This window comes from Bombus huntii, chromosome 10, assembly GCF_024542735.1.
Source record: "Bombus huntii isolate Logan2020A chromosome 10, iyBomHunt1.1, whole genome shotgun sequence".
In the NCBI taxonomy this organism is placed as follows: domain Eukaryota; kingdom Metazoa; phylum Arthropoda; class Insecta; order Hymenoptera; family Apidae; genus Bombus; species Bombus huntii.
In genome coordinates this window covers 9898424-9923693 of record NC_066247.1, presented here as the reverse complement: position 1 = coordinate 9923693, position 25270 = coordinate 9898424, and the positions used below count along the sequence as shown (strand labels likewise).

Below are 25270 nucleotides of genomic sequence, written 5' to 3'. Positions count from 1 at the left end.
TATTGAAGAATCTTATTTATTCAGATTTTGTACATTATCGCTTCTAACCTCGGATAATAGAACAAAAAATTAAATATTTTTAAACAAAAAAACTTTGTTCCTTTGTTTGATTTCCCTTGCTCGCGTTTCTTAACTACTTAGATATAAAATACTTACGTTTTCGAAAATTCATACTTCACAAGCTACTAAACGCTTTATCTGTTCAGAATAATTTATTGTTTTCTTAACTAGGTACATACCAAATACATCTATTAAGTTGGTATTTCTCATAATTACCAGTACATAAAGCTAAAACACTTTTGTACTATGCATGTTATACATGGATCTAACAAATAATTTAACTTGTGTATTGTCGTTTGTATATTTTGTTACGTGTAAAATATTCTATTTCTACACTACTTACAAGTTCGATAAAGTGTACATTACACATCGTGAAATTTACATATTTTCACTTGGTTACCCTGCCCAATTCGAATATAATTCAGAACGTATGTGCTATATTTATATATTCTGCATTTGTTTTGTATATTATGTACACTGATCTGATCTTTGTAAACGCGAGTTTTACGATATTAATGAGAAATTTGCCAATTTAATGGAAGTTGTTAATTTTTTCTGGCACGTTTCACGTTAGCAGACATGTTTCTTAAGTTACAGTCGAAAAGTGTTTTTATGTAAAAGAATAGGAATGATCAAGTTATTTTAAGATGACAAGATATTTCACGTCTTCTATTTAAATGTAGCGTTAAATTTTAATTCCGTCAATTCGTATATACTCATACATCGAATTTCCTTTTCTCATGTCATTTCTTTTCTTTCATTTCACATTTAATTACAAAGATAAAGTGTAAGTACGTTCCTCATAAAATTAATATCAAATGTAGCAAAATATACAAAAGTAAACTAAGAAGAGGGGTACATATTATCACACAAACTGTCGTTCATATTGCATATGTACATATGCAGTATAAAAACAATACTTTTTAGTTTTTAATCTCTTGTTTAAATAATCCTAATATCTAAATTTGTATCGGTCATTGATTCGATATAACTGCGTTTATTGGAAGTAATTAAGCTATAGCCTGCGCACAAGAGAAGAAGGAACAAACACATATAGTATACACGCTTAAATAACAAAATTAAGTCAGTTTACGTTCAATGTGAACTTGATCAAAGTTCCAGTCTCGAATTATAGAGTTTCTTACTATCAGTTTACAAAATTCGATATTACGATTATGTACCGTATTTTAAAAACATAAAATGCTTTGTTCAATTTTAAATAAAACTAATATTTACCAAAGCAAATACGAAAAAAATGTTATCATCAAACTCAATTTTCAATTATCAAACTTAATCCAGCACAAATACAAATGTTATTCGTGCTTTTTTACTTTTACTACTTTTCAACTCTCTATAGTTCGAGATTTGAGTTCCGCTAACTTTCTTTCTACTGCGCATGCGCAACAGGAAAACTTGAATTACACGTAATAGTCAAAAATTCGAAAATCTTATCCTTTCGTGGCAGCGAAAGTAACCTAGGACTAGAGGTTCCATAACATTAATAATAATAAGGCAATAATATTAATATTAATAATAATGTAATCGAGTACTACTAACAATATTAATAATAATAATGATAGTATGGTAATGGCAAGATACACGCGGGTATAAATTAATCATTCCTTTCGTAATATCTACGACGTCTTCGGGATATTCTTTAGAAATTACTTTATTTCTGGTCAATATTCATTAACGAGCAACTTTTCTCTCTGTTTCTTATCACGATTTTTTTCACTTCATCACAATTGTACCGTTAGAAATTATTCAAAACATTGTTAAAATGTCCATGAAATATATGCAATTGCCGTATTGAATAAGCGAGTCATGAAGTTGCTGTTTCACTGAATAAAAGTGAAATCTCCAATGCGTGTGCTCAAGTATATAAGTTAAAAAAAGATTGGTACATCAATGCCTATTATTCTTAATCAATATTCATCATTTAACAATTAGGACCGAATTTTTACAAACCAACTCTAAACCACGACCCAATTTACAAATAAAAAGATCGATGTGTAAATTAACTATCAACTATTAATCTCCAATCCTATGTGAAGATATAATGTTCGGACCAAATTTCTAAACTAACGTGGACAATTCATGCGGACTATTGGTGGTTGCTGCGCTACTTAGATCCAATGTGGCAGCCGGAAGACCAGGACTGACGCTGCCGGTTGCTTCCCGTGGCAAATGCTGCGATCTATTTAGCTTATTTCCAGGACTCGGTGGCGATCTATCTGCTGGTGTATCCGGTGGCGTAACCACCTTTCTGTGTCCGCTCACGTTCAGATGATTGTGCGTCGCCGCGATCGGAGCTGGCGATGAGAGCAACAAGGGCGGTGGAGACATTGACACGTGTCGATGATGATGATGGTGATGATAGTGTTGGTACTGTGCAGCTCGGCCGTGCGTTGCGTGGCTGGTATTTAGTTGGTTCGTCACGGGCCCGACTTTCGTTGGGCAGCCAGCATGGTGGATGGTTAACGGGCCACGTAGTTGTTGTTGCTGTTGTAGCTGGTGCTGCTGACGCTGCAGCTGTACCGCCGCTTGGCACTATTCGCGCGCTAACGCCTTCACGGCATTCGTCTTCTCCTACGAAATAAGAATGATAGGTTAGGTTGTAGTCAGGGGCCATAACAAATTAAAAAAGTTATAATATAAGAATTTACATTTTAGTTGAAATGATTCTAGTTACGAATAAGTATTAAAGATGATTCAAATCTTTTTCGTTGCCGATAACCATGGTGAAAACTCTTTTGGATTACTTTCAGCCATTGTCAATCTTATTGTCAATACTACATGCTTGAAGTAGAAGGAGGGGTACAGAGAAAAAGACTTTTTCTCAGCAAATATAATCGTTACTCAATTATTTTGTTCAACAGTTTTACAAATCTCCCAAAAATAAACGAGAATACGAAAATACACTGAATATCGTGTGTATGGTTATTTATAAAATCCCCTTGAAATAGTTGCGATCGCGGATCACATAAACAAACGAACCTGTCATTCTACAGAGTATCTTTTTCGGTGAAATTATGCAAACGTAAATGTAACTTCGGTAGAACTCCTCGAGAACTTGTAAGCTTATATCACTCTGACCCAACCAGTCCACTCTAAAGTGTATAATTTATAAAAGGGGATTATATTAATACGCGGAGGATGTGGTAGGTGGTAAGTTTTGCATATGAATGTTCGTTGATACAACGAATGGTTAAATGGAGGTTTTCATGAATGTGATAAGGACTAGATCGAATGTTTTAACACTTATAACTAGAATGCGTATTTTTATACAAGTTTGTAGTTTTACGAACATAATCAAAGAAATAAAATTTTAATCGAGATTTGTTTTCTTATATACGTATATTTTAGCGCATTTTATGCATTTTGCGCCATTTGCGTACTTTTCAATTTCGCACGAATAAAATAAAGATCAGCAATATAATTATAACGCTTCTTAAAAATGTGAAAAATCCTGGTTTCCTAAAAGCTTGCAATTGATTTCAGAAAAATTTTTATGAACTCTACCAGATAAATTATGGTAACTCTGAAAACAAAATTTCACGATAAAATGATTTCCGAGTAAAATACACATAAAAGATGATTTAGACGTGTTTGAACGTGTTCGTTTTCTTTTTTAAAAGCGATATGATCTTACCCTCTGCCACACGAAGACGTTATGGACCATTGCGCATCCACAAAACACGATGCCAAGGCCTATGAAAACCGACGTAACGATTGCCGGTGTGACACCAATTACCTCTCAGAGAAAAGACATCGACTCCCGACTGTCGGACGCCAACGCCGCGACGCATCTTAGTCCCCATCAGAGATAAGGCCCCAACCCCGACTTTCGGACTCCTTGGAATCCACACCAAACCCCCCAACATCCCCAAGCCAGGGTGTATATAAGCCGAGACTTCATCCAGCCCGGGGAGTTCTCGTTCTAGTTGCTGTTCTTGTACAACACCCTTTTCTCTGTTCAACGTTATTCTACTGTAAGTGCCAAAGTCATAATAAAGTTCGATAAAAGAGAATTAATAGTTGGGCTACGACTCAGCTTTCTTTTCTCTCGCAACCCAAGTATTCATTTTACGTGACACCGGCGTCGAATGAAACTGGATGAATGTATACAATATCATACCTGAAAGCATTGTTAGAGGATCATTATAACACGTATGCCATAACAAGCGGGACAAAGAATCAGCGCAAATACATATTCTCAATACATATAATTCTCGAAGCGTAAACTATATACATATGCTTTTCATTGAAATTTTTAATACTAGTCGCAAATTATTTTTCAATTAATTTATTATTTAAGTCTTTATATATCAATTCTCGACGAATAAATTACTTAAATTATAGAGAATCTATCTTCAGACAATAGAGAATTCAATATTTTTGGTCGTTAAGTAATTTACAAATTTCTAAAACGATTACGTTCGAAGTTTTGGACAGTATTTGAAGTTTCTAACATGACATTAAAAAAAAAATAAATAAATTTTATGATATAATTAAAAAAACGTTGTAGTCTATCATAATTTCTATTCCGTCAAATTTATTAAAACGCAGTTTTCTTCTGAACAGAGTCAAAATGTCCGTCTTGAATCGAGTTCAACAGCTTAACGATCGATCGAGCGAATGATAGCTGTGTAAACTAGCATGACACAACGTAAACTTTAGATTAGATCTCGATCCATCCACCAGCCGTATTCATGCATGACATGAATATTCTGTTTCAGCTCTTTATAAATTAATCTGTTAAAACTTCCCTAAAAGACGATCATTTTTATTTTTCTAAGAAAAATAATGACTATTCGGCGTTAAAATTAACTTTATTTCCATTGGATTTCTAAACTGATTTCATACACTCAGAGATAGTTCACAGTATCTTTTAGATTCATGCCTGAATTCAAGAAAAATTAAACGTACAACTTATGTACTAGTATCTTTCAAAAGGTTAAAGTTGACAGAATTGAAGGAATTGGTTCTTACCAGTTAGAAAGACGGGAATGCTAATGAAAAACCCTCCGACAGCACATATCCGGCTGATGGATGATTTTTGCAGGTACTTGTTACTCCTGAAACAGACAAAATTTGAAGTGAAAGTCAGTTTCACGATTCTATGATAATTGAGCGAAATATAAATGTTAAGGAAATTCGAGGATTTGGGAATACAAATTATTGACTATATTTCCCACACAACAGTTACACATCTATATTACTCTCTGAAGAACGTCTTGCACGCACACTGGTCGCCAACCGACTATCCTAGATTCTTCTAACATCTGGCAACAGTCTTTTGTCTCCACTAAGTCCTTGACGCCCTCTAACCCTTACACACACACTCTCATGTACAGTGTAAATGTATCACTTCCCTAACAATAAAGGAACCAGTTTTTTGTTTAACAGCCAAGAATCTTTCAAAAATTCTACTGTAATTGATACTTCAAATATATTTAGTCAGACAAAGGATAATCATAATCGCAACGTTAATCTTAACTTTAATTCAAGGATCAAACAGTATCATTATACATATAAAAGTAAACATAAAGTCTATCCACATTATTGTTATTATTATTATTATATGTTATTCTATAATTGATTTTTATTTCTTTATTATCAATATTATTCTATTTTCTATAATGATTCAATTATAGATCTTATTTTTTGTCAATCATATTTCACTGAAAAGATCACTTTGAAAATAATCTAATAGTAAAAAATGAAAAATAATCTTTTTCTACCTTGTCTTCATTTTTTACAAACTCTGTCCACCGCCGTAAACTTATTAAATGCATGAAACGACAAAGCAAAGCTGCTTCACATAATTCCCCGCTCACGCAGTGTCAATCAGCTCACGACCGCAAATGATACTGCTAATTTCCAGCGACCACGAACGATTTCACCGTAATTGCCGGTGTGAAATTTACCAATACGTGCTCGAATTGGTCAATAATGGATAGAGCGCTCTTGCACACACTAATCTACCAACAAATAATATTGACTCAATTGAACAACAGCGCATAGATTAACGGACAAACCGCATGTTCCAAACAGATTTACAATCACGGCAGAAAATACATGCCGTTATAGATGTTTCCTGGTCAGGATTAATTTCCACGCGTTAAGAACATTGTAGCCGGAATCTAGGAAGAACTAGCACTTCCTGGAATAATACTATTGTGTCCTCGATGAATGTCTCTCCGCAATGCCCTCGAGTGAGTTGTTTTTGTCTTCGGTCGTACGACGTCCGGGATGAGAATTCGGGGAACGGTTTTGCGCTGCTTTAATACTCGCACAACCATCCATCCATGGGACTGCATCTTTTTAGGAGGACCAGTGATTAATCTTTTCCCACTCATTTTCATCTCTAATTTCTCATGAGGCTAAGATTCCTGCATCTGTTATCATAATAATTCATTAATACTATTAATAAATTGAGACAATTTTATACGTCGTATTTTGCGTTATAAGATGACTTGTAATTTGTAAAATTTACCTGTAAAATTCCTTTGTTTGTTTTACCGAAGCAATAGTTGGCATTTCTATACGACAATAAGAATTTGTTAATACTAATAATTTGTAAGGTTATCATGTTATCATTCTTCTAATGGATAGTATATTATTGAAACTTTTTTAATATTGAAACGCGATATTTTTTTGGAGAAGAAGTGCATAGTAGTAAAGAGTTGAATTCTACGGACGTAAAAAGTGGACATAACATTTTCTGTACATGGAGTCGCCTGGCCTAAACATTTTATGATTTCCGGGCAAAATACAGACGAATCCAGCGCTGATTTTAAAGTAGCTTCATCCAAATAAGCCACAATAAGAAATTCCCACGAAACAGTTGCGTTCATCCCCTTTCGAGGTCGCCGACCTCTTTGAATGCGTTTCAAGAGCGTCGTACCAATGAAACTTCGAGTTCTAAACTAATTTCTCAGCCTTTTCCGTTAAATTTAACCTTCCGCGTTAGTGTATTTCGGACGAGCTCCTATTTTACGCTTTCGTCGACTTCACCAACGTAACACGCAGCATCCGCAAGTAAAACTGTCTCTTAAATTTGATGTGACACCAATACACGACGAGAAGAATCACAATGCCATTTTTATTCCACTTCGTTAATTTTTCGTCATAAGGTTTAGCTGTAAATAGGATTAAAAAAATTTAGATTAACGAGGAATTTAAAATTGATCTGTTAAATCAACAATTTCCATTAGTTGTCAATAGATTTTATAAGCCTCAGATTACTGAGAAATTATACACATTGCAAAATATTTACCATTGGTTACCCACGCTACACGTAAATTTGATCAATCTACCAATGCACTAACACTGCAATAAATTTCTATTGCAACATTCCACGCTCCTTTGCCGCACCTTAAACTCCTCGCTAGATTTATTCCACCTTAAAGTGTCACATAACTCCTACGACACCGATATCAAATCTTAAACTCCACCAAATTCCAGAGAAACTTGATTTCGTCGAAAGTAAGAGATTAAACTTAAAAAGCAATTTATTTCATCTTTAAACTATCCCAAACTTCTTAAATATAATTTATATATATAAAATATTATACACTTATTGTGTGCATTATATATTTCAAGAACTTTGCAATAAAAAATAAAACTTATTACATTTAAGATATGGTTATATCGCACAGGCTCGAATATGATAAAGAGGTTAAATAAATGTCTCGAATCTCCGCAACAAACTCACACAAACCACCTAAAACACGTATACACAATGTGCATTCACTACGAACTCGACTCCCATTCCCTGCCAAAATCACAGGCATGCAGAGTCAATTTCACTGCTCGAGCTAGTTGAATAGGGAAGAAGGTCGAGAGCTGGAGTTAAGAAGCATAGTTGGTAAAGAATCGCGTGCCGCCGCGCCATTAAGATCAAGCCCACGATCTCAACAATAAATATTAGACGGTTCTCTGACCTGCATTTCGCGTGCGACTCGGGACGATTCAAAAACGCGTAAATTTCCCATGAGTCGAATCAAACGTTCGCGATTTATCGCATTTAGGTTATATCGATATTGTCCACGAGTGGAGGCATTCAAACACAGATTGCTTTGTGTCACTCTATCGTAACTGCCCGTAATAAATGATAATTTAATTTCGAATTCTTTCGAATATATGCACGTAACGAAAAATTTGTATTGGTTAGTCAATTGCAGACCAACCAGTTGTTAGCCAGTGAAAATAATGTAGATAATAATAGTGAAGAATTAGCTCGAGAAGAGTAAACAAACAAGGCGCCTTAATAAAAGGCACAATGTGGGTCCGCAAAGTGATGGGATTTCGGCGCATGCGCATTGTTTCGCATCAACTTACAATTAGACATGCACGAAAGCTTCATTTCTGCCGCATACATACTTGGATTCGCGTGCATGAAATTCACAAAGTAGGTTATTGCTTGAAAAACAGCTTTAATCGAGCGAAGCTTTTAACCAGACTGAAATCAAGTCTTGGTTTCTTTAGAAATTCAGATGGAATAAGAGAAACCTATTTTATCTGTGGATAAAGGATAGGCTGCATCGGTTGGCTTATATGACTTTCCGGTGACTTTGAAGGGTAATACGGCGCCGGCGGTCGAAAAGGTAACTTCTCTATTGAACGAGATCTCATTGATCTCGTCTAAGCAGGAAGAGTCTGTCGGCCCTTTGATTTTATACGAGTCTTTCCATTCACGATCGTGCGAGCTGGCTACAGTCGACGACACGGACCGCCGACAAAACTGTCTGAGCCTATTCAAGGCGACGTCAAATAGTTTCACTCGGAGAGATGAATGGAGATAAGAATCACCGGAGCGTCTCTGCGCTTCGATGACAATGATATTTGGTAAATCCTCTTCTTGTTTCTCGTTTTGAAAGAAGATTGTAAAGAAGAGTGCTACTAGATCGTCTAGGGAAATCACACGGTATATATTGCGTAATGCTATTGATTTATCAAAAATAACAAGAGGTTAAGGAGCTTTGGGAAGGTTGATTCAATTTTTTATAACCTGACATCTCTTTGAACAAATGTCTTAAGAAACGCTTGAATAAAATGTTAAAAAAAATAATAATCTTTTAATGAAATAATCATCTAAAATGAAATCTTTTCCTGTATTTTTAGACAATAAGATTTATTATATCCTACGCCATAATAAGAATCAATTTGCAATGAACTGGTATCTCGGAAATTGTAAGAATTCAGAAAATATAAGGAGGCCGGAAGAGGTAAATGAAATCCACAGAAACATTGACCCAACCTCAGCCCAGTTAGCCAACAAACTAAAATATCTCGCTGCCTTTTCTATATTTACGACCAGAACGTGGTCATTAATTGAGTCTAGCGACTGCACCGTAGACGAGTCACTGACCGATGTTGCTTTAATGGATATGCGGAAAATCACGTGTTCCAGGTTCCAGGGATGTAGTTGTTTTCATTTCCGGAGAATACGGTCGACTCGCGTGTGTATACCAATCTATCTGAGGATAGGTGTTCGTTAGAATTACTAACTATATTACTTTCAACCTTGTGATTAAAATTTTTAAACGTCACTTAATAGCAATTCAGTCCAGTAAGTACAAACTTTCAAATGTCCTAATTTTCAAATCTTTATATTTTTTAATCTCAAAGATATTTTATTATTTGCCGTAGATCAAGCTTCGTGTTACCGGTACTGTAACATTACAATCCTACGAGAAGCAGAAAATAGTGAAAAAATCTGACCTAATAGATAGTAGTCAATATTCCTTTGACGCGTCTTATGCGAACCGCAGTTAGAGGAAATGCAAATAAGCTCTTGCGAAACGGTTTGCCGCACGACAAGCCTACGAACAACGCCCAATGCAAGTTCGGTGGGAGTTACAGGAAGAGGGACGTTTAAAATCAACTAGGAATCCCTATTCAATCGTCCAATTTTCGATTCCGGCATTGAACTTCCCGAAGAAAATTAAATACAATTCCGACTCGAGATTTAATTTCAGTCTCGTAGCTAATGCAATCTAATCGCGTTTGCAAGGCTACGCTTCCGGTCAAAAGCCACGCGCTTCGATCGCGTACTTTCCGCATCGGAAGCGTACGCTTCGGTACTAACCGCGTCGATTTTCAAAGGAATCATTGGACACCGGAAGAAGAAGAAGGAGTAAGAATAAAAGCACGTAAACCGGCAGGAAGTCAATCGAGACAAAATCTATATCGTTGAAAGTCGAAAAAAGACCCGAATTTAGGCTACAGTACATATTCGAATTGAATATATTCAAGGTTTAGATTTTCTTCTCCTGAAAATTATAAACGTAAATGAGTCGACAAGCGATCTTGAAAAGCGTCTGTTCCATCTAGATTATGTAAATTGCGTGAATTACCGTTAGCCATAATTCATAATTTATCGAAAAAGCGCGCTTCTTCTCAACCACGCTTTCCCCTACCAGCACCGACATTATCGGCAGATCGATAAGTATCAAAATACCACAAAGATATTAATCTCATCTTTCTTCTAACCGCGAAAAAATGCCGCGCAAATGATAAAACAACAGATCAGCCAGAAACATCGAATTCTCCACGCTTCCGACTGCAAGAAGAAAAACAAAGTTATTTGTGTATGATGGAAACGTCTCTGGACGATGCTCTTGTCACAGACGAAATTCGAGCAGCTGTATATAACAAACCGAAATTCCGAACGCCTTATCGCGTGTGACCGTCCGGTCAGCATCCGTTCTCAGCCGCCTGAGTGGCATTCGATCACTCCAGCCGTTCTTCGAATTTTACACTAAGTATAAACAAAACCTTCTCCCACTCCAACGAATGGAAGAATATAAATTCTCCCTTCAAAATCATCCAGTCAGTCTAATAAAAAAATTCTTAACTAATCCAAGTATCGAAAGTGTATCATCGCGAACCGAAAAAATTGTATAAATTGAGTAAAAAATAAAAAGAACTTTATCTCCTTGTCGGAAATTAACAAGTTCCTTACTTTTTACCTTAATTTTACACGACACTCTTAAGCGGTCGAGTGCGCGCGAGAATAGCATCGCGGATCGGCATTTCCACGGTGAGGATTGTAAAATGGTTACGCAGATGATGGATCATACGCATGGACCGTAGAGACTATCGTGAATGATGGATCAGACACACATACGCGTTCTTCGCTCTTCCGATATTCTTCGTAACAACTGCTGCGATCTCGTCATTGGAAACGATCTCGGGAAATTCAATCGAATATCGAGGAAATTTATAGAAAGCTACAGCTGTGTTCGAGTATTATTCTAGAGAAAAGTGGTTAACTCTATGAGACTAACGATACAATACGTCTCAAGATAACTTTTAGGAAAATGATTGTACCTTTAAAATTCTTTCGACATTTTTCGGTATATTCTTGTCATTGATTCTGAAAGTATTTGATTAATTTGCTGGTTAATAGGAAGTTGGTTAAAACCGAAGTTAGTTAAAGAAATAAGTAAACACGAAACCCGTGGATACTCTAGACATATGATTCTACCTGCACGCGACAAAAATATTCATGATCTGAACAAGGAAAGAAGTATTGTTAGATTCGCGTCATGCTGCAAATGAAAGATTTACAGCTCGAACCCAATTATCTGTTACATTACATTCTCGGGCACGTGTAGGCTGAACGTCATGATATATGAACACAAGTATAGAAAGAACAACATGGATATTTCGCGCGAAGAAAACGAAGCTTCACATATACAGTGTATAACCACTCGACAGTATTTGCTCACGAAAAATACGAGTTGTTAAAGTCTAACAAAAATTACGTATACAGTGGCAAAGAAGAAAACTGTTATGCCGTTTACTCTTATTTCTAATTGACAGAAAGTCGTCAACGAACAAAGAGCGCTTTTTCTTATTCTCTGTACCTTCGCGATGCAATCACAGAAATTCTCCAAAATGCTTCGTGTCGACTAAACAAAGAAAAAAAAATGGCAGCTGCTAAGAGCAAACTACCTCCGGAATTTTCTTCGTTTCTAAGTGAACCAGGAAGAAAGAAGGGAAGGGTTAATGACGCCGAAACTGAAGGGTGGCCACGGATCGTTTGAAAGGGGCCCCGACAACCGTTACGATTCAGTCGCACCTGTTCCTCTTCCTAGGTTACCACGCCGAACCATTGCGCGCTTTTACGAGCGTTCCCGCGATAGTTTCCTGGCACTTGCTCGTCCTTTCAACGAAGGGTCGATCGGTTAATTTAAACTCTCGAAGGCTTTGTCCAGTCGGTAACATCGATAAGCTTAAGTAGAAATACGGATTTCTCGTAAATTCAGAATTTTATTGCCACCAGGATGTATATGGAGGCGACAGATGAAGAACACGATGTAAATTAGATTTCTTGCTTTTATAGAGAAGCAATTTTTAAATTGAACACCAGTCGTCGATCGGTTCTGTAGATCGTTTTTAATAACAAAATAAATTTGGTTAGTCCATAAAGGTTTTTTCGTGTGAATCTTCCCATAGATCATCCGTAACGTAAATACCGCTATAACCGGCTGCAGATACATTTTCCTTGAACATGTGGCGGCACTTGACAGTAAACTTCCCAACAGTTTACGTCGCTTGACGCACGACACAAAGACCCTATACCTGCGGAAAAGATGATAGCCAGATGTCGATACATTCGTACCGAATATTTCCAGCTAGCCTAAGGACCGCTATAAATCTTAGGATTTATTTTAGCTAAGGTCCTCCAAAGAGACAAACAGTCTTTGTTTATCAGTCTCGAAGTCGACCACCTACCACAGGGACACACGAGAAATCTGCTATCTCTCACATACGACGCTGCCCGCTAGCAACACCCTCTCAAGGGCAGCTAGCATCCTTTTCCAACGACCAACACGAATTAGCCAATAAACATTAACGTACATTTCCCTCACTTTCCGAACCAAAGCTTTTCTCAACGAATCCGATGCCTTCGCATCCTTAGACACATCCCAACGAGTCTTCCTCCGCAGCAGCATCGCGACAAAAATGTCAGTCTATTACCGCGAGTTACCGCAGTATATCACGATCGTTATACTTACACGGTTCGAGCCGAATAATTATCTAAGCTCTCGACATCTCGTGCAATCATTGTCCGCACTCGCAGCGTATCTCGAATCGTAGCTATCCAAGCTCTATCTAATAACCGCGCATTCGCGAACCGAATACAATCGCGAATCCTGCATCAAGTGTACTCATTGACATTAGAGTGAATAAACATTTATCGTTCAAGAAATCTGAGTTTTCCTTCCGACCCTATCACGACATACCACCTCAAATTGGTGACCCCGACGTGATTATCCCCGAGTGCTCGTGAAATGTAACACAATGAATCTAAATCAGTTCGAAATGACCAATAACGCCCACTCCGCACGTACGAAGGCCGGCGGGGACAACGCAGACTCGATTAGCGCCCTTCTCCGCGTGCCACCGTTCTGGTCTGACGACGTCGACTTGTGGTTCAAGATGCTGGAAGTGCAGTTCGAAACTGCCCGGATCACTAGTGACCAAGAAAAATACCAGGTCGTCATCGCGAATCTCGACAAGTCGCACGCGAGATTAATTCGAGACGTATTCGACGCCGCACCGGCGACAGAGCGTTACCAGTACGTCAAAAAGGAGCTCATCAAACGATTGGGAGAGTCGTACGCCAAGAGACTCCGACAGGTAATCGAGAACGAGCAAATGGGGGACAGGAAGCCCTCTCAGTTTTACCGTGATCTCAAAAGCCTAGCCACCAATTCGTTAGCAGACGATGTCATTTTCACCGTCTGGGAAGGTCGACTTCCACAGCGCATACGGAGCATCCTAGCCTCTGTACAGAACAACGATCCGGACTCCCGCATACAAATTGCCGATAACATTTACGAAGCCACCCTGGAATCAGGGCAGATCGCCGCGGCCAGCGCAGGCCGACTACCTGCGATAACCCTCCCACCTGGCCAGAATAGCGGAATAGGCGACGCCATGGCAGCCTTCGCCAACTTGGTCACCGAGCGGGTAGCGCGAATGGACGCCCATATGAGCGAGATGCGAACGCTAGTAGCCGAGCAAAGAAGCAATGAACACCGTAGGGCACGAGTACAATCACGCTCGCGTACACGATCCCGCCGCCGTTCGCGCCCTCGCGATACGCTGCGGCAAGACGGGCTGTGTTACTATCACACACAGTTCCGAGAAAGCGCGAGAAAGTGCACACCCCCTTGCTCCTGGAACTCGGAAAACCGGACCAGCCGTCCGTAAAAGCGGCAAACGACGACGGTTTGGCATCTCTCGCCGCATATTCGTAACGGACAAGAACTCGCGGATCTCCTACCTCATCGACACCGGCGCAGATGTTTGCGTATACCCGCGCAACAAGCTACACGGACACGTGAACAGAAGCGAGTACGAGCTGTTCGCGGCCAACCTGTCCCTACCTAAACCTGTCCCTACGCAGAGCATTTAAGTGGGATTTTACCGTAGCCGACGTCAAAACACCCATCATCGGCATGGATTTTCTAAGCCACTACGGGTTGCTCGTGGACCCGCGAAACAAAAGGCTTATCGATACGATAACACAGACGTCATCAAGGGGATACACCGCCACAACAGACGAAGCGCCCGACAAGACCGTCATCGGCGAATCACCATACCACCAACTCCTGGCAGAATTCCCGGACCTCACCCGCCCACCGATCTTCGGAAAAGAGAGAATTCGACACGGTATGCTACACCACATCGAAACTACACCTGGTCCACCAGTCTACAGCAAACCGCGTCGGCTTGCACCTGATCGACTTAAAGAGGTAAAAGCGGAATTCGAACACATGATCGAGCAAGGCGTGATGCGACCATCGAAAAGCCCGTGGGCATCACCCCTGCACGTAGTGCCGAAAAAGGACGGAAACCTGCGTCCATGTGGCGACTACCGTGCGTTGAACGCCCGCACCGTACCCGACAGATACTCACCGCCACATATCGAAGACTTCGCGCAACATCTGCATAGTAAGCGAATCTTTTCAAAAATCGATCTAGTCCGCGCTTACCACCAAATTCCGATTGCGTCCGAGGACATTGAAAAAACCGCGATAACAACGCCTACCGGACTTCTCGAAACAACAAATATGATGTTTGGACTTCGGAACGCCACGCAAACATGTCAGCGGTTCGTCGACGAAATCATACGCGGGCTCGATATCGTCTACGCGAACATCGATGATTTTCTCATAGCCTCGGACGACGAAAACCAACATCGCGAACATTTGAAAATCTTGCTCAACCGTCTTAATAATTACGGCGTTGTGATAAACCCCACGAAATGCGAATTCGGCGTGCACGAAATCACATTCCTCGGATACTCGGTAAACCCCGACGGAATTAAGCCGCCGCCCGAAAATGTCGAAGCGATTGTAAAATTGTCGAAGCCCGCGAACGCCAAGCAACTACGTAGGTACCTCGGTATGATAAACTTCTACCGACGTTTCATACCGGGGGCCGCAAAAACACTTAAGCCGCTCAACGACCTGTTAAAAGGCGCGAAAAAGGGCAACGCGCCCATCGAGTGGTCGGAGCAGTAGGAAAACAGCTTTCGCGAATCGCAACGTGCACTCGTGGACGCCACGATGCTGGCGCATCCGATACCAGGTGCGCCTATCAGCCTCACGGTAGATGCGTCCGACTACGCAATGGGGGCAGTATTACAACAACGTGCGAATAACCAATTACAACCGCTAGGATTCGCAACGAAATCTTTGACCCCCGCTCAGCAAAAATATAGCGCGTACGATCGCGAACTACTCGCGATATACACCGCAGTCAAACATTTTCGACACGCCTTAGAAGGCAGAAACTTCACAATATAGCGACAACCGTTGCCTCGGCCCTCCTCTCTACATAGATAGCTCGTTTCGGCGTACCTTCAAAAATAACGACTGATCAAGGACGCCAGTCCGAATCAAACCTATTCAATGAACTATGCCGGTTGCTCGGCATTAAGCATTTACGCACAACAGCCTATCACCCCGCATCCAACGGAATGGTAGAGCGCCTACATCGACAATTAAAAGCAGCAATAAAATGTCACAATACGAGCAACTGGGTAGAAGTCCTACCAATTGTTTTATTAGGCATAAAAACCGCTATCAAGGAGGACCTGAACGCAAAGGTAGTCGAAATGGTTTACGGTACTGGCATACGATTGCCGACAGAATTCTTCGTACCAACGAAGGAACAGGCCAACTCGGAATTCGCGAACCGTTTAAAGGAGCGAATAGAGAAAATCAGTCCTCACCCGATTACGCGACACGGCGAGAAGAAAACCTTCGTGTTCCGCGAGCTCGAAACATCACCATACGTATTTATACGCCATGACGCTCCAAGCTCTATCTTATAACCGCGCATTCGCGAACCGAATACAATCGCGAATCCTGTATCAAGTGTACTCATTGACATTAGAGTGAATAAACATTTATCGTTCAAGAAATCTGAGTTTTCCTTCCGACCCTATCACGACATAGCACCTCAAACAAATAAATCAAAATCGTAAAGTATGTTATAAATAAAATCTGACTTCACGAGGTGTTGATCCCTCATAAAAGAAGTCTTTTATATCTCGCAGATGATTCATAACATGACGTCTACTTTAACTTGTTCCTTATACCTCCTTGTCGAAAAAGTTAATAGTTTACAAATTCGAACATTACATATATGACGGAAGAAAAGAGAGAGAGAGAGCGTTTCGTCCCGGGACTACCGGTGGACTCGTCAGTAAGGCTATGCCCGGTAGTCCCTGCCTTAGACGTAGAGCGAGTCTCGCTAGGTGCGGTATTTATATCAATCGCTCGTATATTCGACCACTAGCGAGTTAGACAGACAGACTCGTTGTCGTCGTAGCCCTCTAGTGTTGGCGGTTGGTACCCGCGGCTCGACCTGTCGGCGTCCTATTGATACCGATCCGCCACACATATCTACATAACATCGGCCATTATATTTGCCAAACCAAATTTGTTTTCTTGTAACATTCTGTGATTAATTAATGCTACAACAAACTTAATATAGAGTGTCACGTGCAAAATTTGCACGATAAATCAGATGACTACGATACAATCTTCAAATACGATCGTATCTTTCGTATACAAATTGATAGTTTCCACCTAACTGACAGATTTTTATACCCTTGGAAAAATAACGTCTTGACGAACAATTCACGCCAATCAACGCCAAGAATGAATCACGCAAATTCTACTGGAAGTCCTCTATTCACTTTTTCGATTTATCATCAGCTGGAAACATCAAAATTATCGGCTGGTGATTGGGAATTAATCGAAAAATAAATTACAAGCATTGAGACACGCGAGTGCCCGTTTCTTTCTCTATTTTTCTGTCTGCTTGTTGGAATATTAAGGCGCAGTCACGGCCCGCCAAATTTATTCCCGTTCCGTAGTGCCCTGTGTCGGTGAAAAAATTTGAAATGCCGGATTCGAAGGCGTGGAATGCCAATAGCCACGACAGAGAGCCCTCTTCTCTCTTTCTGGTGGAAAGACGAACGGGTGCACGCGTATGCTCGGACGCTCTGACGCACGAAGAACCGCCCGTGAACAGAAACCAGACACGCGTGTAACGTTAAACCGGGCCGTCGATGAAAAACGAACAAGACTTTCGCGACCGATGGGCCTTTTCAATGACAGATCGAATCGTTCAGTTTCACGGTTCGTTCGGGGTCACAGTAGCGTTCATCTTGGCATAAAAACGCGCTAGAGACGATTTCTCATACATTGGTTAAAGTTGATGTGTGTTTCGGCGAATTGTCGTTTGGAGGAGCGATACACCTAAAGAAACGCACATATTCATAAGAATCTACGTTTCGTATTCTTCGTATCGATATCTTTATTTTTATTGGTCGTATCATGTTCGATGTAATAGTTGGTTTTTTAGCTAGTGAATTAACAAGATTTAATAAGAAATTTAGTACAAATGCTCCATGCGTCGTGTTTGACACGTCGTTGTTAAACTCTCATTTATAGGAAATTCAAAGCTGTATTTTCTCACCCAGCTTAAACCTTACGAACTCTTTTCACGCGTTTCACCCGTCATTGAACGAAACGATGAAAACGTTCATCCATCCACGTCTCTCCAGTAATAATCCAATTAACCTGTTTCCCCAATAAGTCGAAATCCGCGATCGAAACGTGAGATCGCGAAGAAAAATGCGCGCCTACTTTAGGATCGCGCCATCTAACAACGAAAGAAGAAAACTTCGTGAGCCAGCAACTACTTTGTCCAAAAGTGGCTTTATTCGAAAAGTCTGCTGTTCAGCGTGTTCGCGCCAGCAGCACCAGAGATCCCTTATCACGGACCATTTAAGTAATGAGCCGGCACTTAGCAGCGCCGCTTGTCTTTCATTCTTCTCGTGTCTCTGTGATCGTCGTCGCCGTCGTTGGTGTCGTCGTTGGTGTCGTCGTTGGACCTGTGTCATACTTCGGCTTTTTTTCCTTTCATCCTCGCGTCTCAGACTCGGTAGCGTGGTACGGAAGGAGGGACGGGCACCGAGCTTCGAGTGACAATGAGCAAGCGAAGAGGAACGGCCGTCTACTACTGGGACCCACCATTAAAGTTCGTGCTTCTTTCGGAGCATGTCTGCACACCCCAGGGCTCCTTCTCCTTCGCTAACAATGCCACTTTGCAGACTTCGCAGTTATCTTCAGCCGGACGACCTTCGGCTAAGGCTTCCTAGCTGGCGTGCACCAGAGACACTGACCGAGAACCCTCTTGCTTTTGGTCTTTCGTTGCCAGTTGACTCATTCATAGGGAACACCATTGTCGGAGAATTAGTTTCAGAACGAAGGAGAATTGTTGGTGATCTTTAGTTAATTTAGAGCGGAAGGTTTCGTAATTTGTAATTTGTAGTTTACAACAGAAATTCCTATTGTTTATTAGGGAACTTATGCCGCAGTTCCTTACATTTGAGGGAGGTCTATGGTAGAAATTTTTATGGTAGAAAAATATCGTAGGAGTCAGCCTCCATTATTAATAATACGGATACAGCTGTGCATATTTTACTTTGTAATTTTAACACGAAAATATCCAGTGATCTTCGGAGTATTTGAAAACATTTTGGAAACAATTAATTTGTTAACTGCTGAGTTTATTTCCTTACATTTGGGGGAGGTCTATGGTAGAAATTTTTATGGTAGAAAAATATCGTAGGAGTCAGCCTCCATTATTAATAATACGGATACAGCTGTGCATATTTTACTTTGTAATTTTAACACGAAAATATCCAATGATCTTCGGAGTATTTGAAAACATTTTGGAAACAATTAATTTGTTAACTGCGGAGTTTATTTCCTTACATATGGGGGAGAGGTCCATGGTAGAAATTTTTCAGGAGCGCGAGTAACCCGTAAAAATATCGTAGGATAATTAATTGTTAATAATACGGATACAGCTGTGTATATTTTACTTTGTTATTAATTTTAACACGAAAATATCCAACGATCTTCGGAGTATTTGAAAACATTTTGGAAACAATTAATTTTTAACTTTTTAAAGTTTAATTTCAAAAATGCCTCTATGGGGTGAGCAGGTAAAATCAAGCAATAACGAATAAACACGTCGAACGTAGTTAAGTGGTTAAGAGCACAAGAAGACAGTTCTTCGCATACCCGTCGACACTCGGACTATTCCTTCTAGCTAAACAGCTCTCTAGGAGAAAATCGAGCATTCCAATTCAGCAGAATCTTGAATTGTCTGGAAGCCCCGGAGGCAAAGCAGGGGAAACAACCGTTGAGCGAAAAGACGAGGAAAAGAGAGAAAGAAGGGAAACGAGAAGCGTCCGGTGACGTTGCAATTTTAATCGTCCTCCGGTTATCTCTTCTGGGCACACTGCGATAGTGTGACACAACCGGTAATATTAACTTAGCAGACAGCTGTAAAAGTTAGTCGTGGTGATAATGTAGCATAAAGAATGGCTGTGTCCTGTGTCATCGAACGATCGATAAGCCGCTAGTTATCAATGTCCAAGCTAGATCTATTGTTCAGAAAAGAAAACAAAGGATGGTCGACCAGAGAAAACGGTACACTTTCTTCCCTAAAGGCCATTCTGCCAGATGTGGTTAATCGAAGCAGTAGCTCAGATGTAAACTGTCCTCTTCTCTTTACTCTTAGTTAACCAATAGTTGGGCGAATCACCAGAAATTTACAACAGGGGCCCCAATCGGTGACCTGGAAATTCTGGGGCCTGAATACCTGTCTAACGAACACCTGTCTACTTCGATCAGTGTTTGCGTTACCGTTGCTTACCACCAGCCAAAATAAATAATTACAAAGCATGATTTAACACTAACTCTACCAGGCCTGGTCAAAAGGCCGTGTTTCAACATTTAATTTAGAATTGTACAGTCATTGTTGTTTCTTCTCTTCTTCTAACTTTATGTAGATTCTTACGTTAACAAAAATTGAGAAATTGATTAGTCGGATAATATAAGAATTTACATAAAGTTGGAGGAAGAAAAGAAACAACGACGAACGCACAATTTCAAATTAAATTTTGAAACCGGTCATTTGACCGAGTTTAGCAAGGCTAGCGTTAAGATAATAAATTCGCACTCTTATAAACCGATTTATAGAATACTGCTCCCACTATAGTAAAATGAAATATACTATAAATAGACGAAGAATTTCATATGTTGCTTAAAAACGTTTCTCGCAAAGAACCAATCTTTAATCTAAATATATATATATCCAAACTCCGGAATATACTCTGCCCGTTCCCAAATCTCATTCTATGCTAATTTGATTATTTGAAATCGCAGTGCACGAGTTTCAAGATCGACAGCTAATTTCGTCCGTGTCCAATCTTCATTATTCTCTTCTTCTCTGTTATTTGTTCTCGAAACAAAAGTTACGATACGTCTCTGTAGTTGCATACATTACAATGTTAACGGCTCGTTCTCCAACATTTCGAACAGCTTGAACAAATCTCGTTCCAATGGCCTGCCAATCAAGCCTAGTTGTGGAATAACGCAACACGCACAATATCAGCCGCATCTTCGTAGTTTGGTACATTAAAATAGTCAGTGGAATATAGTGGCATAGATTTGACTGCGAAATCCTGGGACACTCTATATAAGGAAAGGACCCTATCAAGGGAAGAACAAGATTCGAGTAAAACCTGATCGAACAGTAATATTCGTTGGAAAAACTTGTTAGATGGTAATATTTACAGGAAAACATCGTCGCACAATTACGGTCACAAGGGAGACATGGTCACACGGTAACATTCGCAAGAAACTTTAATATGCCAATCACGCACAACGTCTGGATGCTTTAAGAAACAATGATCTTTCTATCTGCCGAAGAGCACACGACATTTTCCCACGCGAATCAAACTCGCCACGCGATAAAAGACCGCCACTGGCCAAAAAACTGAGCGAAAGAAAAAGGACGGAATTAAAGAACCGAAGAGAAAACTCAAAACGGCGTGTCCGTTGAGGGTAATCACAGTGTTACGACCGTTCGCGGAGAGACGCGGTCGCGAGGAAAACGCGTCAGCGAGAGGCGTAAATTCTCGCTACGATTCGGTGAATCGACGCCGCGAAGTAGTCGTTCCCCTGTTTCGGTTAAGATAACAGAGGTGGTTAAATGAATATGACACAGCAGAGTAAGTTATATTTCACCGTTTATTCCAACAACTTATAACGAAGACAGTTACGCTGGTGCGTATGTACGAGATGAGTGAGTGACTGATCTACGGGTGTGTATACCCGGTTGAAGGATGTTGACCGTTCGAAGGATGTAAAATCAGTACTGTCTTGGGAGACGATGCTGTCTCGGAGGAAAGCTAAGGATGGGTGTGTCTAGCGCACGGGACCATCGGATTTGTTGGTGACGATTTTAGTTAGGAGAGTGAGGGAATAGGCTTCGTTGTTAATTGGTCACACGAAGGGTCTTAACCGCCCTCGAGAGAAAGTGGTTAGTGGGAGGAAAGTTGCAGCGTACGTTAGAAAAACTAACTTTCCCTTGTCACGCCGTGGTAAACAATAGTCTTTGGAAATTCTTCGGAAACAAACGTTTGTTTGGTTTGAAGGACCTTTACTAGGAAATCTATGAGATTTATGGAAGGTACTTGAGACTGTTGAGGGTACGCAGTGAGTATCCGAAGACATCTGGTTGCCATCTTGCCCGCGGTGTGTGGCCTCGGCTAGGTAGAGTGTTACGCGACGTAACACACAGTGATTTGGCCGACGATTTCGGCCAATCTGCATAACTTAACGCGCGTTTCCATTCGCTAGTAATTAGAGTCGACGATGCTTACTTTGTCTCGGTCGGCAACGAAAAAGATAAAAAAGAAATCCGATTGACCAACGATAAGGGAACTTCCGAGCAGAAACCACAGATCCCATCTCGAGGAGTATGTATCGTCTTTAACGAGCCTTATTTTCGCTTTCGAGTTGCGTGTCACGGGAGTCGAGCATATCTATATTCCCTTTGTAACTTGATCTGCACTGCACTGTGTGTATTCGATAATATTTTTCGCGAACGTGCGTGCTGAATTTGCTGGGAGAATTATTAGGTAAAACGGAGAATATTGCAATTTCTACACAAAGGGCGTGTCACGATCTTTCAGCTTGGTCACAAATTAATATAGCGTAGTCTATATAAAAAAAATCTTACTAATAAAATTATTATACGATTTCCTGCGTGCACGACGCTCGAGGAATAAACGAAAGTGTAATTTTCATTTTCAAGGTTCGCGTCACGAAACATACGCATTTACGGATACATCTCACCACACAGTATCGTATTGTGATTGCAGACACGTGTTTGATCAGTAAAAACGGGACACGCGGTCGGTGAACGCTTGCACGTCAAGTACAGGATGTGAATTTTTGCGTTTCGTCCTCCAGGCCGCGTGAGAAGAAACACTAGACAGGCCTCTGATATATCGCACGGGATACGGGACACTGCGTTTGTTCCAGACGCACACAGATAGGCCACGCATGGACGAATGAGAACTTATATTCCGGCACAAGGATAATGATTGAGGATAGCGTCGCCAGATTATAGAAATTAATGGTAATCATCGTTCGACCGCGAATCCCGCGAATTCCCAGCTACCAGGAAAATGCTTATTTTTCTTTTCTTTATCAATACCTAAGTAAGTTTGAAAAGTTACATGTACAACAGCAACAATGTAAATATGGATGCTGTTGACATTTAGGAGGGAAAATGTCGATGACTATGAGAGTCCTCTTTCCATCATATGTATAGTTCGGATTAAAGGATATTTGTATCTCAACGTTTATTTGCACTTTTAGAAGTTTCTCTTTGTGTATTTTGTTTGACTTCCGAATTTTCAAAGATAACAGTATCTTAAGGATACAAACTTTAAACGTATATATTTTTCACACCTTGTTCGACCTTCGGGTTGAGTAAAGTACGGATTATGTACAAAGGTATTTAAAGCGTTATAAATCACAGATTTACCGAGCGTGGTATAAAACGAAAACTCTACTCACCAATGTCCTTGATACGAAGTCTTGACGAGTTTCACAGTGAAGAGGAACTGTATAGCGCACATGAGGAGACAGCAAAGGTTTAGGGAGAGGGCGAGTGCGCACAGCGCTAACGTCACCTCGTAGACAATCGTATACTCTTCCGGGCTGATCAGGCTACTCGGCGTCACCGTTAACGGTGAGATCTTCAGCAAGAAGATCAACGAGAGTAGCGCCAGTAACAACGACACTAGACACAATAAACCCAAACTGGTCAACGTCTCTTTCGCGCTAACCTCGTGGTCCTTGTGATTCCTTGACAGGGACGACGACCAGGAAGCGTTCAAGGGGTACGCCGTGGAACCGGGACCGGTTAACTGTCCCCCGGTAGTCGTACCCTGAAGAACAGGTGCAGGCGAAGGTGTCGCCTGACTGGGTAATCTGGACAGTCTCGAGATATCAAAGCCTCCATTCGCTTTAGGTCTGCTGTCCTGGCGCAGCGGCGCCGGGGATATCACCCCAATGTAGTCGACAGATTATTATTATTGTTATTGTTATTCCCACCGGCAACAGGACTGACGCTGTTCACAGAATGCTTCGACGTGGACAACGTGGACAGATTAAGAGCGTGCGAGTGATTCAATCGTTGAGAAAGATTGTTCACGCTCAACTGAGAATGATTCAAAGGGTGTCTGTGAGTGGAAGATGGCGTGGTGGCAGCCTGATGCACGTTGGCTCTTTGATGGACCACCGAGTCGTAAACGTCGACTCCCCATCCTTGGCTTCCCCCTGTCGTTCCACGAACGTTGCTGTTTTGGTTGTAATGATGGTGTTGCTGTTGATCCTGTTGGTGACCAGAATGATGGTGGTGGTGGTGGCCGCCGTGCAACGAGCCCGAGCTCGCCTGTTAGACATTGTGCTGGTGCCTGGAGCCCGCTGACGACGGTTGCCCCGTCAGGATATGCTTCAGCATTACTCGACGCTGGAATGCCTGAGGAAGACTGCGCTTCTTCCTGCTCCTCTACATGGCGCTACGCGGGACTCGCTTCTGAGCACGTCTTTCTCGTTGGAGGCTTCTTCTTTCTTTTCTTTCCCAGTAGAATTTTTACACAATTCTTTCTCCCTTTTATCATTAAATTACCTTTAATTCTTAACGATCTTTAATCTTTGTCTCTTCTTTCCTATATATATATATTTTTGTTTACTTTTCTAACTGGACTTAGGGAGTTGCTACACGCCAGCTCCACCATGGCGACGGCATTCACTAGGCAGCCTACATAGCCACCTTTCAGCTCACGCTTCGGGATACTTTTTTCGCTGAGATTCTCCGCGATGAGGCATGAAAGCAGAGACCACCGTCTGCGGAGGCATGATTATTCTATTGTTCCTTTTAACGAGTAATCGTTTTACTCGAGTCCTCTTACTAAACCGTAAGTACAAAAGACTATTATACTTAGATAGGTACTTGGTCTCAAGAACCAACTTATTTTGGTCTTTCGATTAAGTTCTTAATTAAATGCTCAATTAGATATTCATAAATATATCTTCATAATATTTCCCTCATCTATTTCTTTGACATTCTAGCAACCTCGTTAAGACGTCCGCCACTTCAACTTCTATCTACAAGTGGCAAAAACTGAAGCTGACCTTCTTCATGGAGAAACATGCTGGAAATGGCATCCGCACGTGTGAATAATTATACTCAGTGTCCAGGTAGTTTTTTCGATCATCCGATAGAAGTC

At 40.7% G+C, this 25270-nt stretch overlaps 1 pseudogene; it reads right to left on the bottom strand.

The window, feature by feature from the left end:
- LOC126870321 (uncharacterized) lies at nucleotides 1-24733 on the bottom strand (annotated as a pseudogene).
- Between the last annotated feature and the right edge of the window lie 537 nt (nucleotides 24734-25270).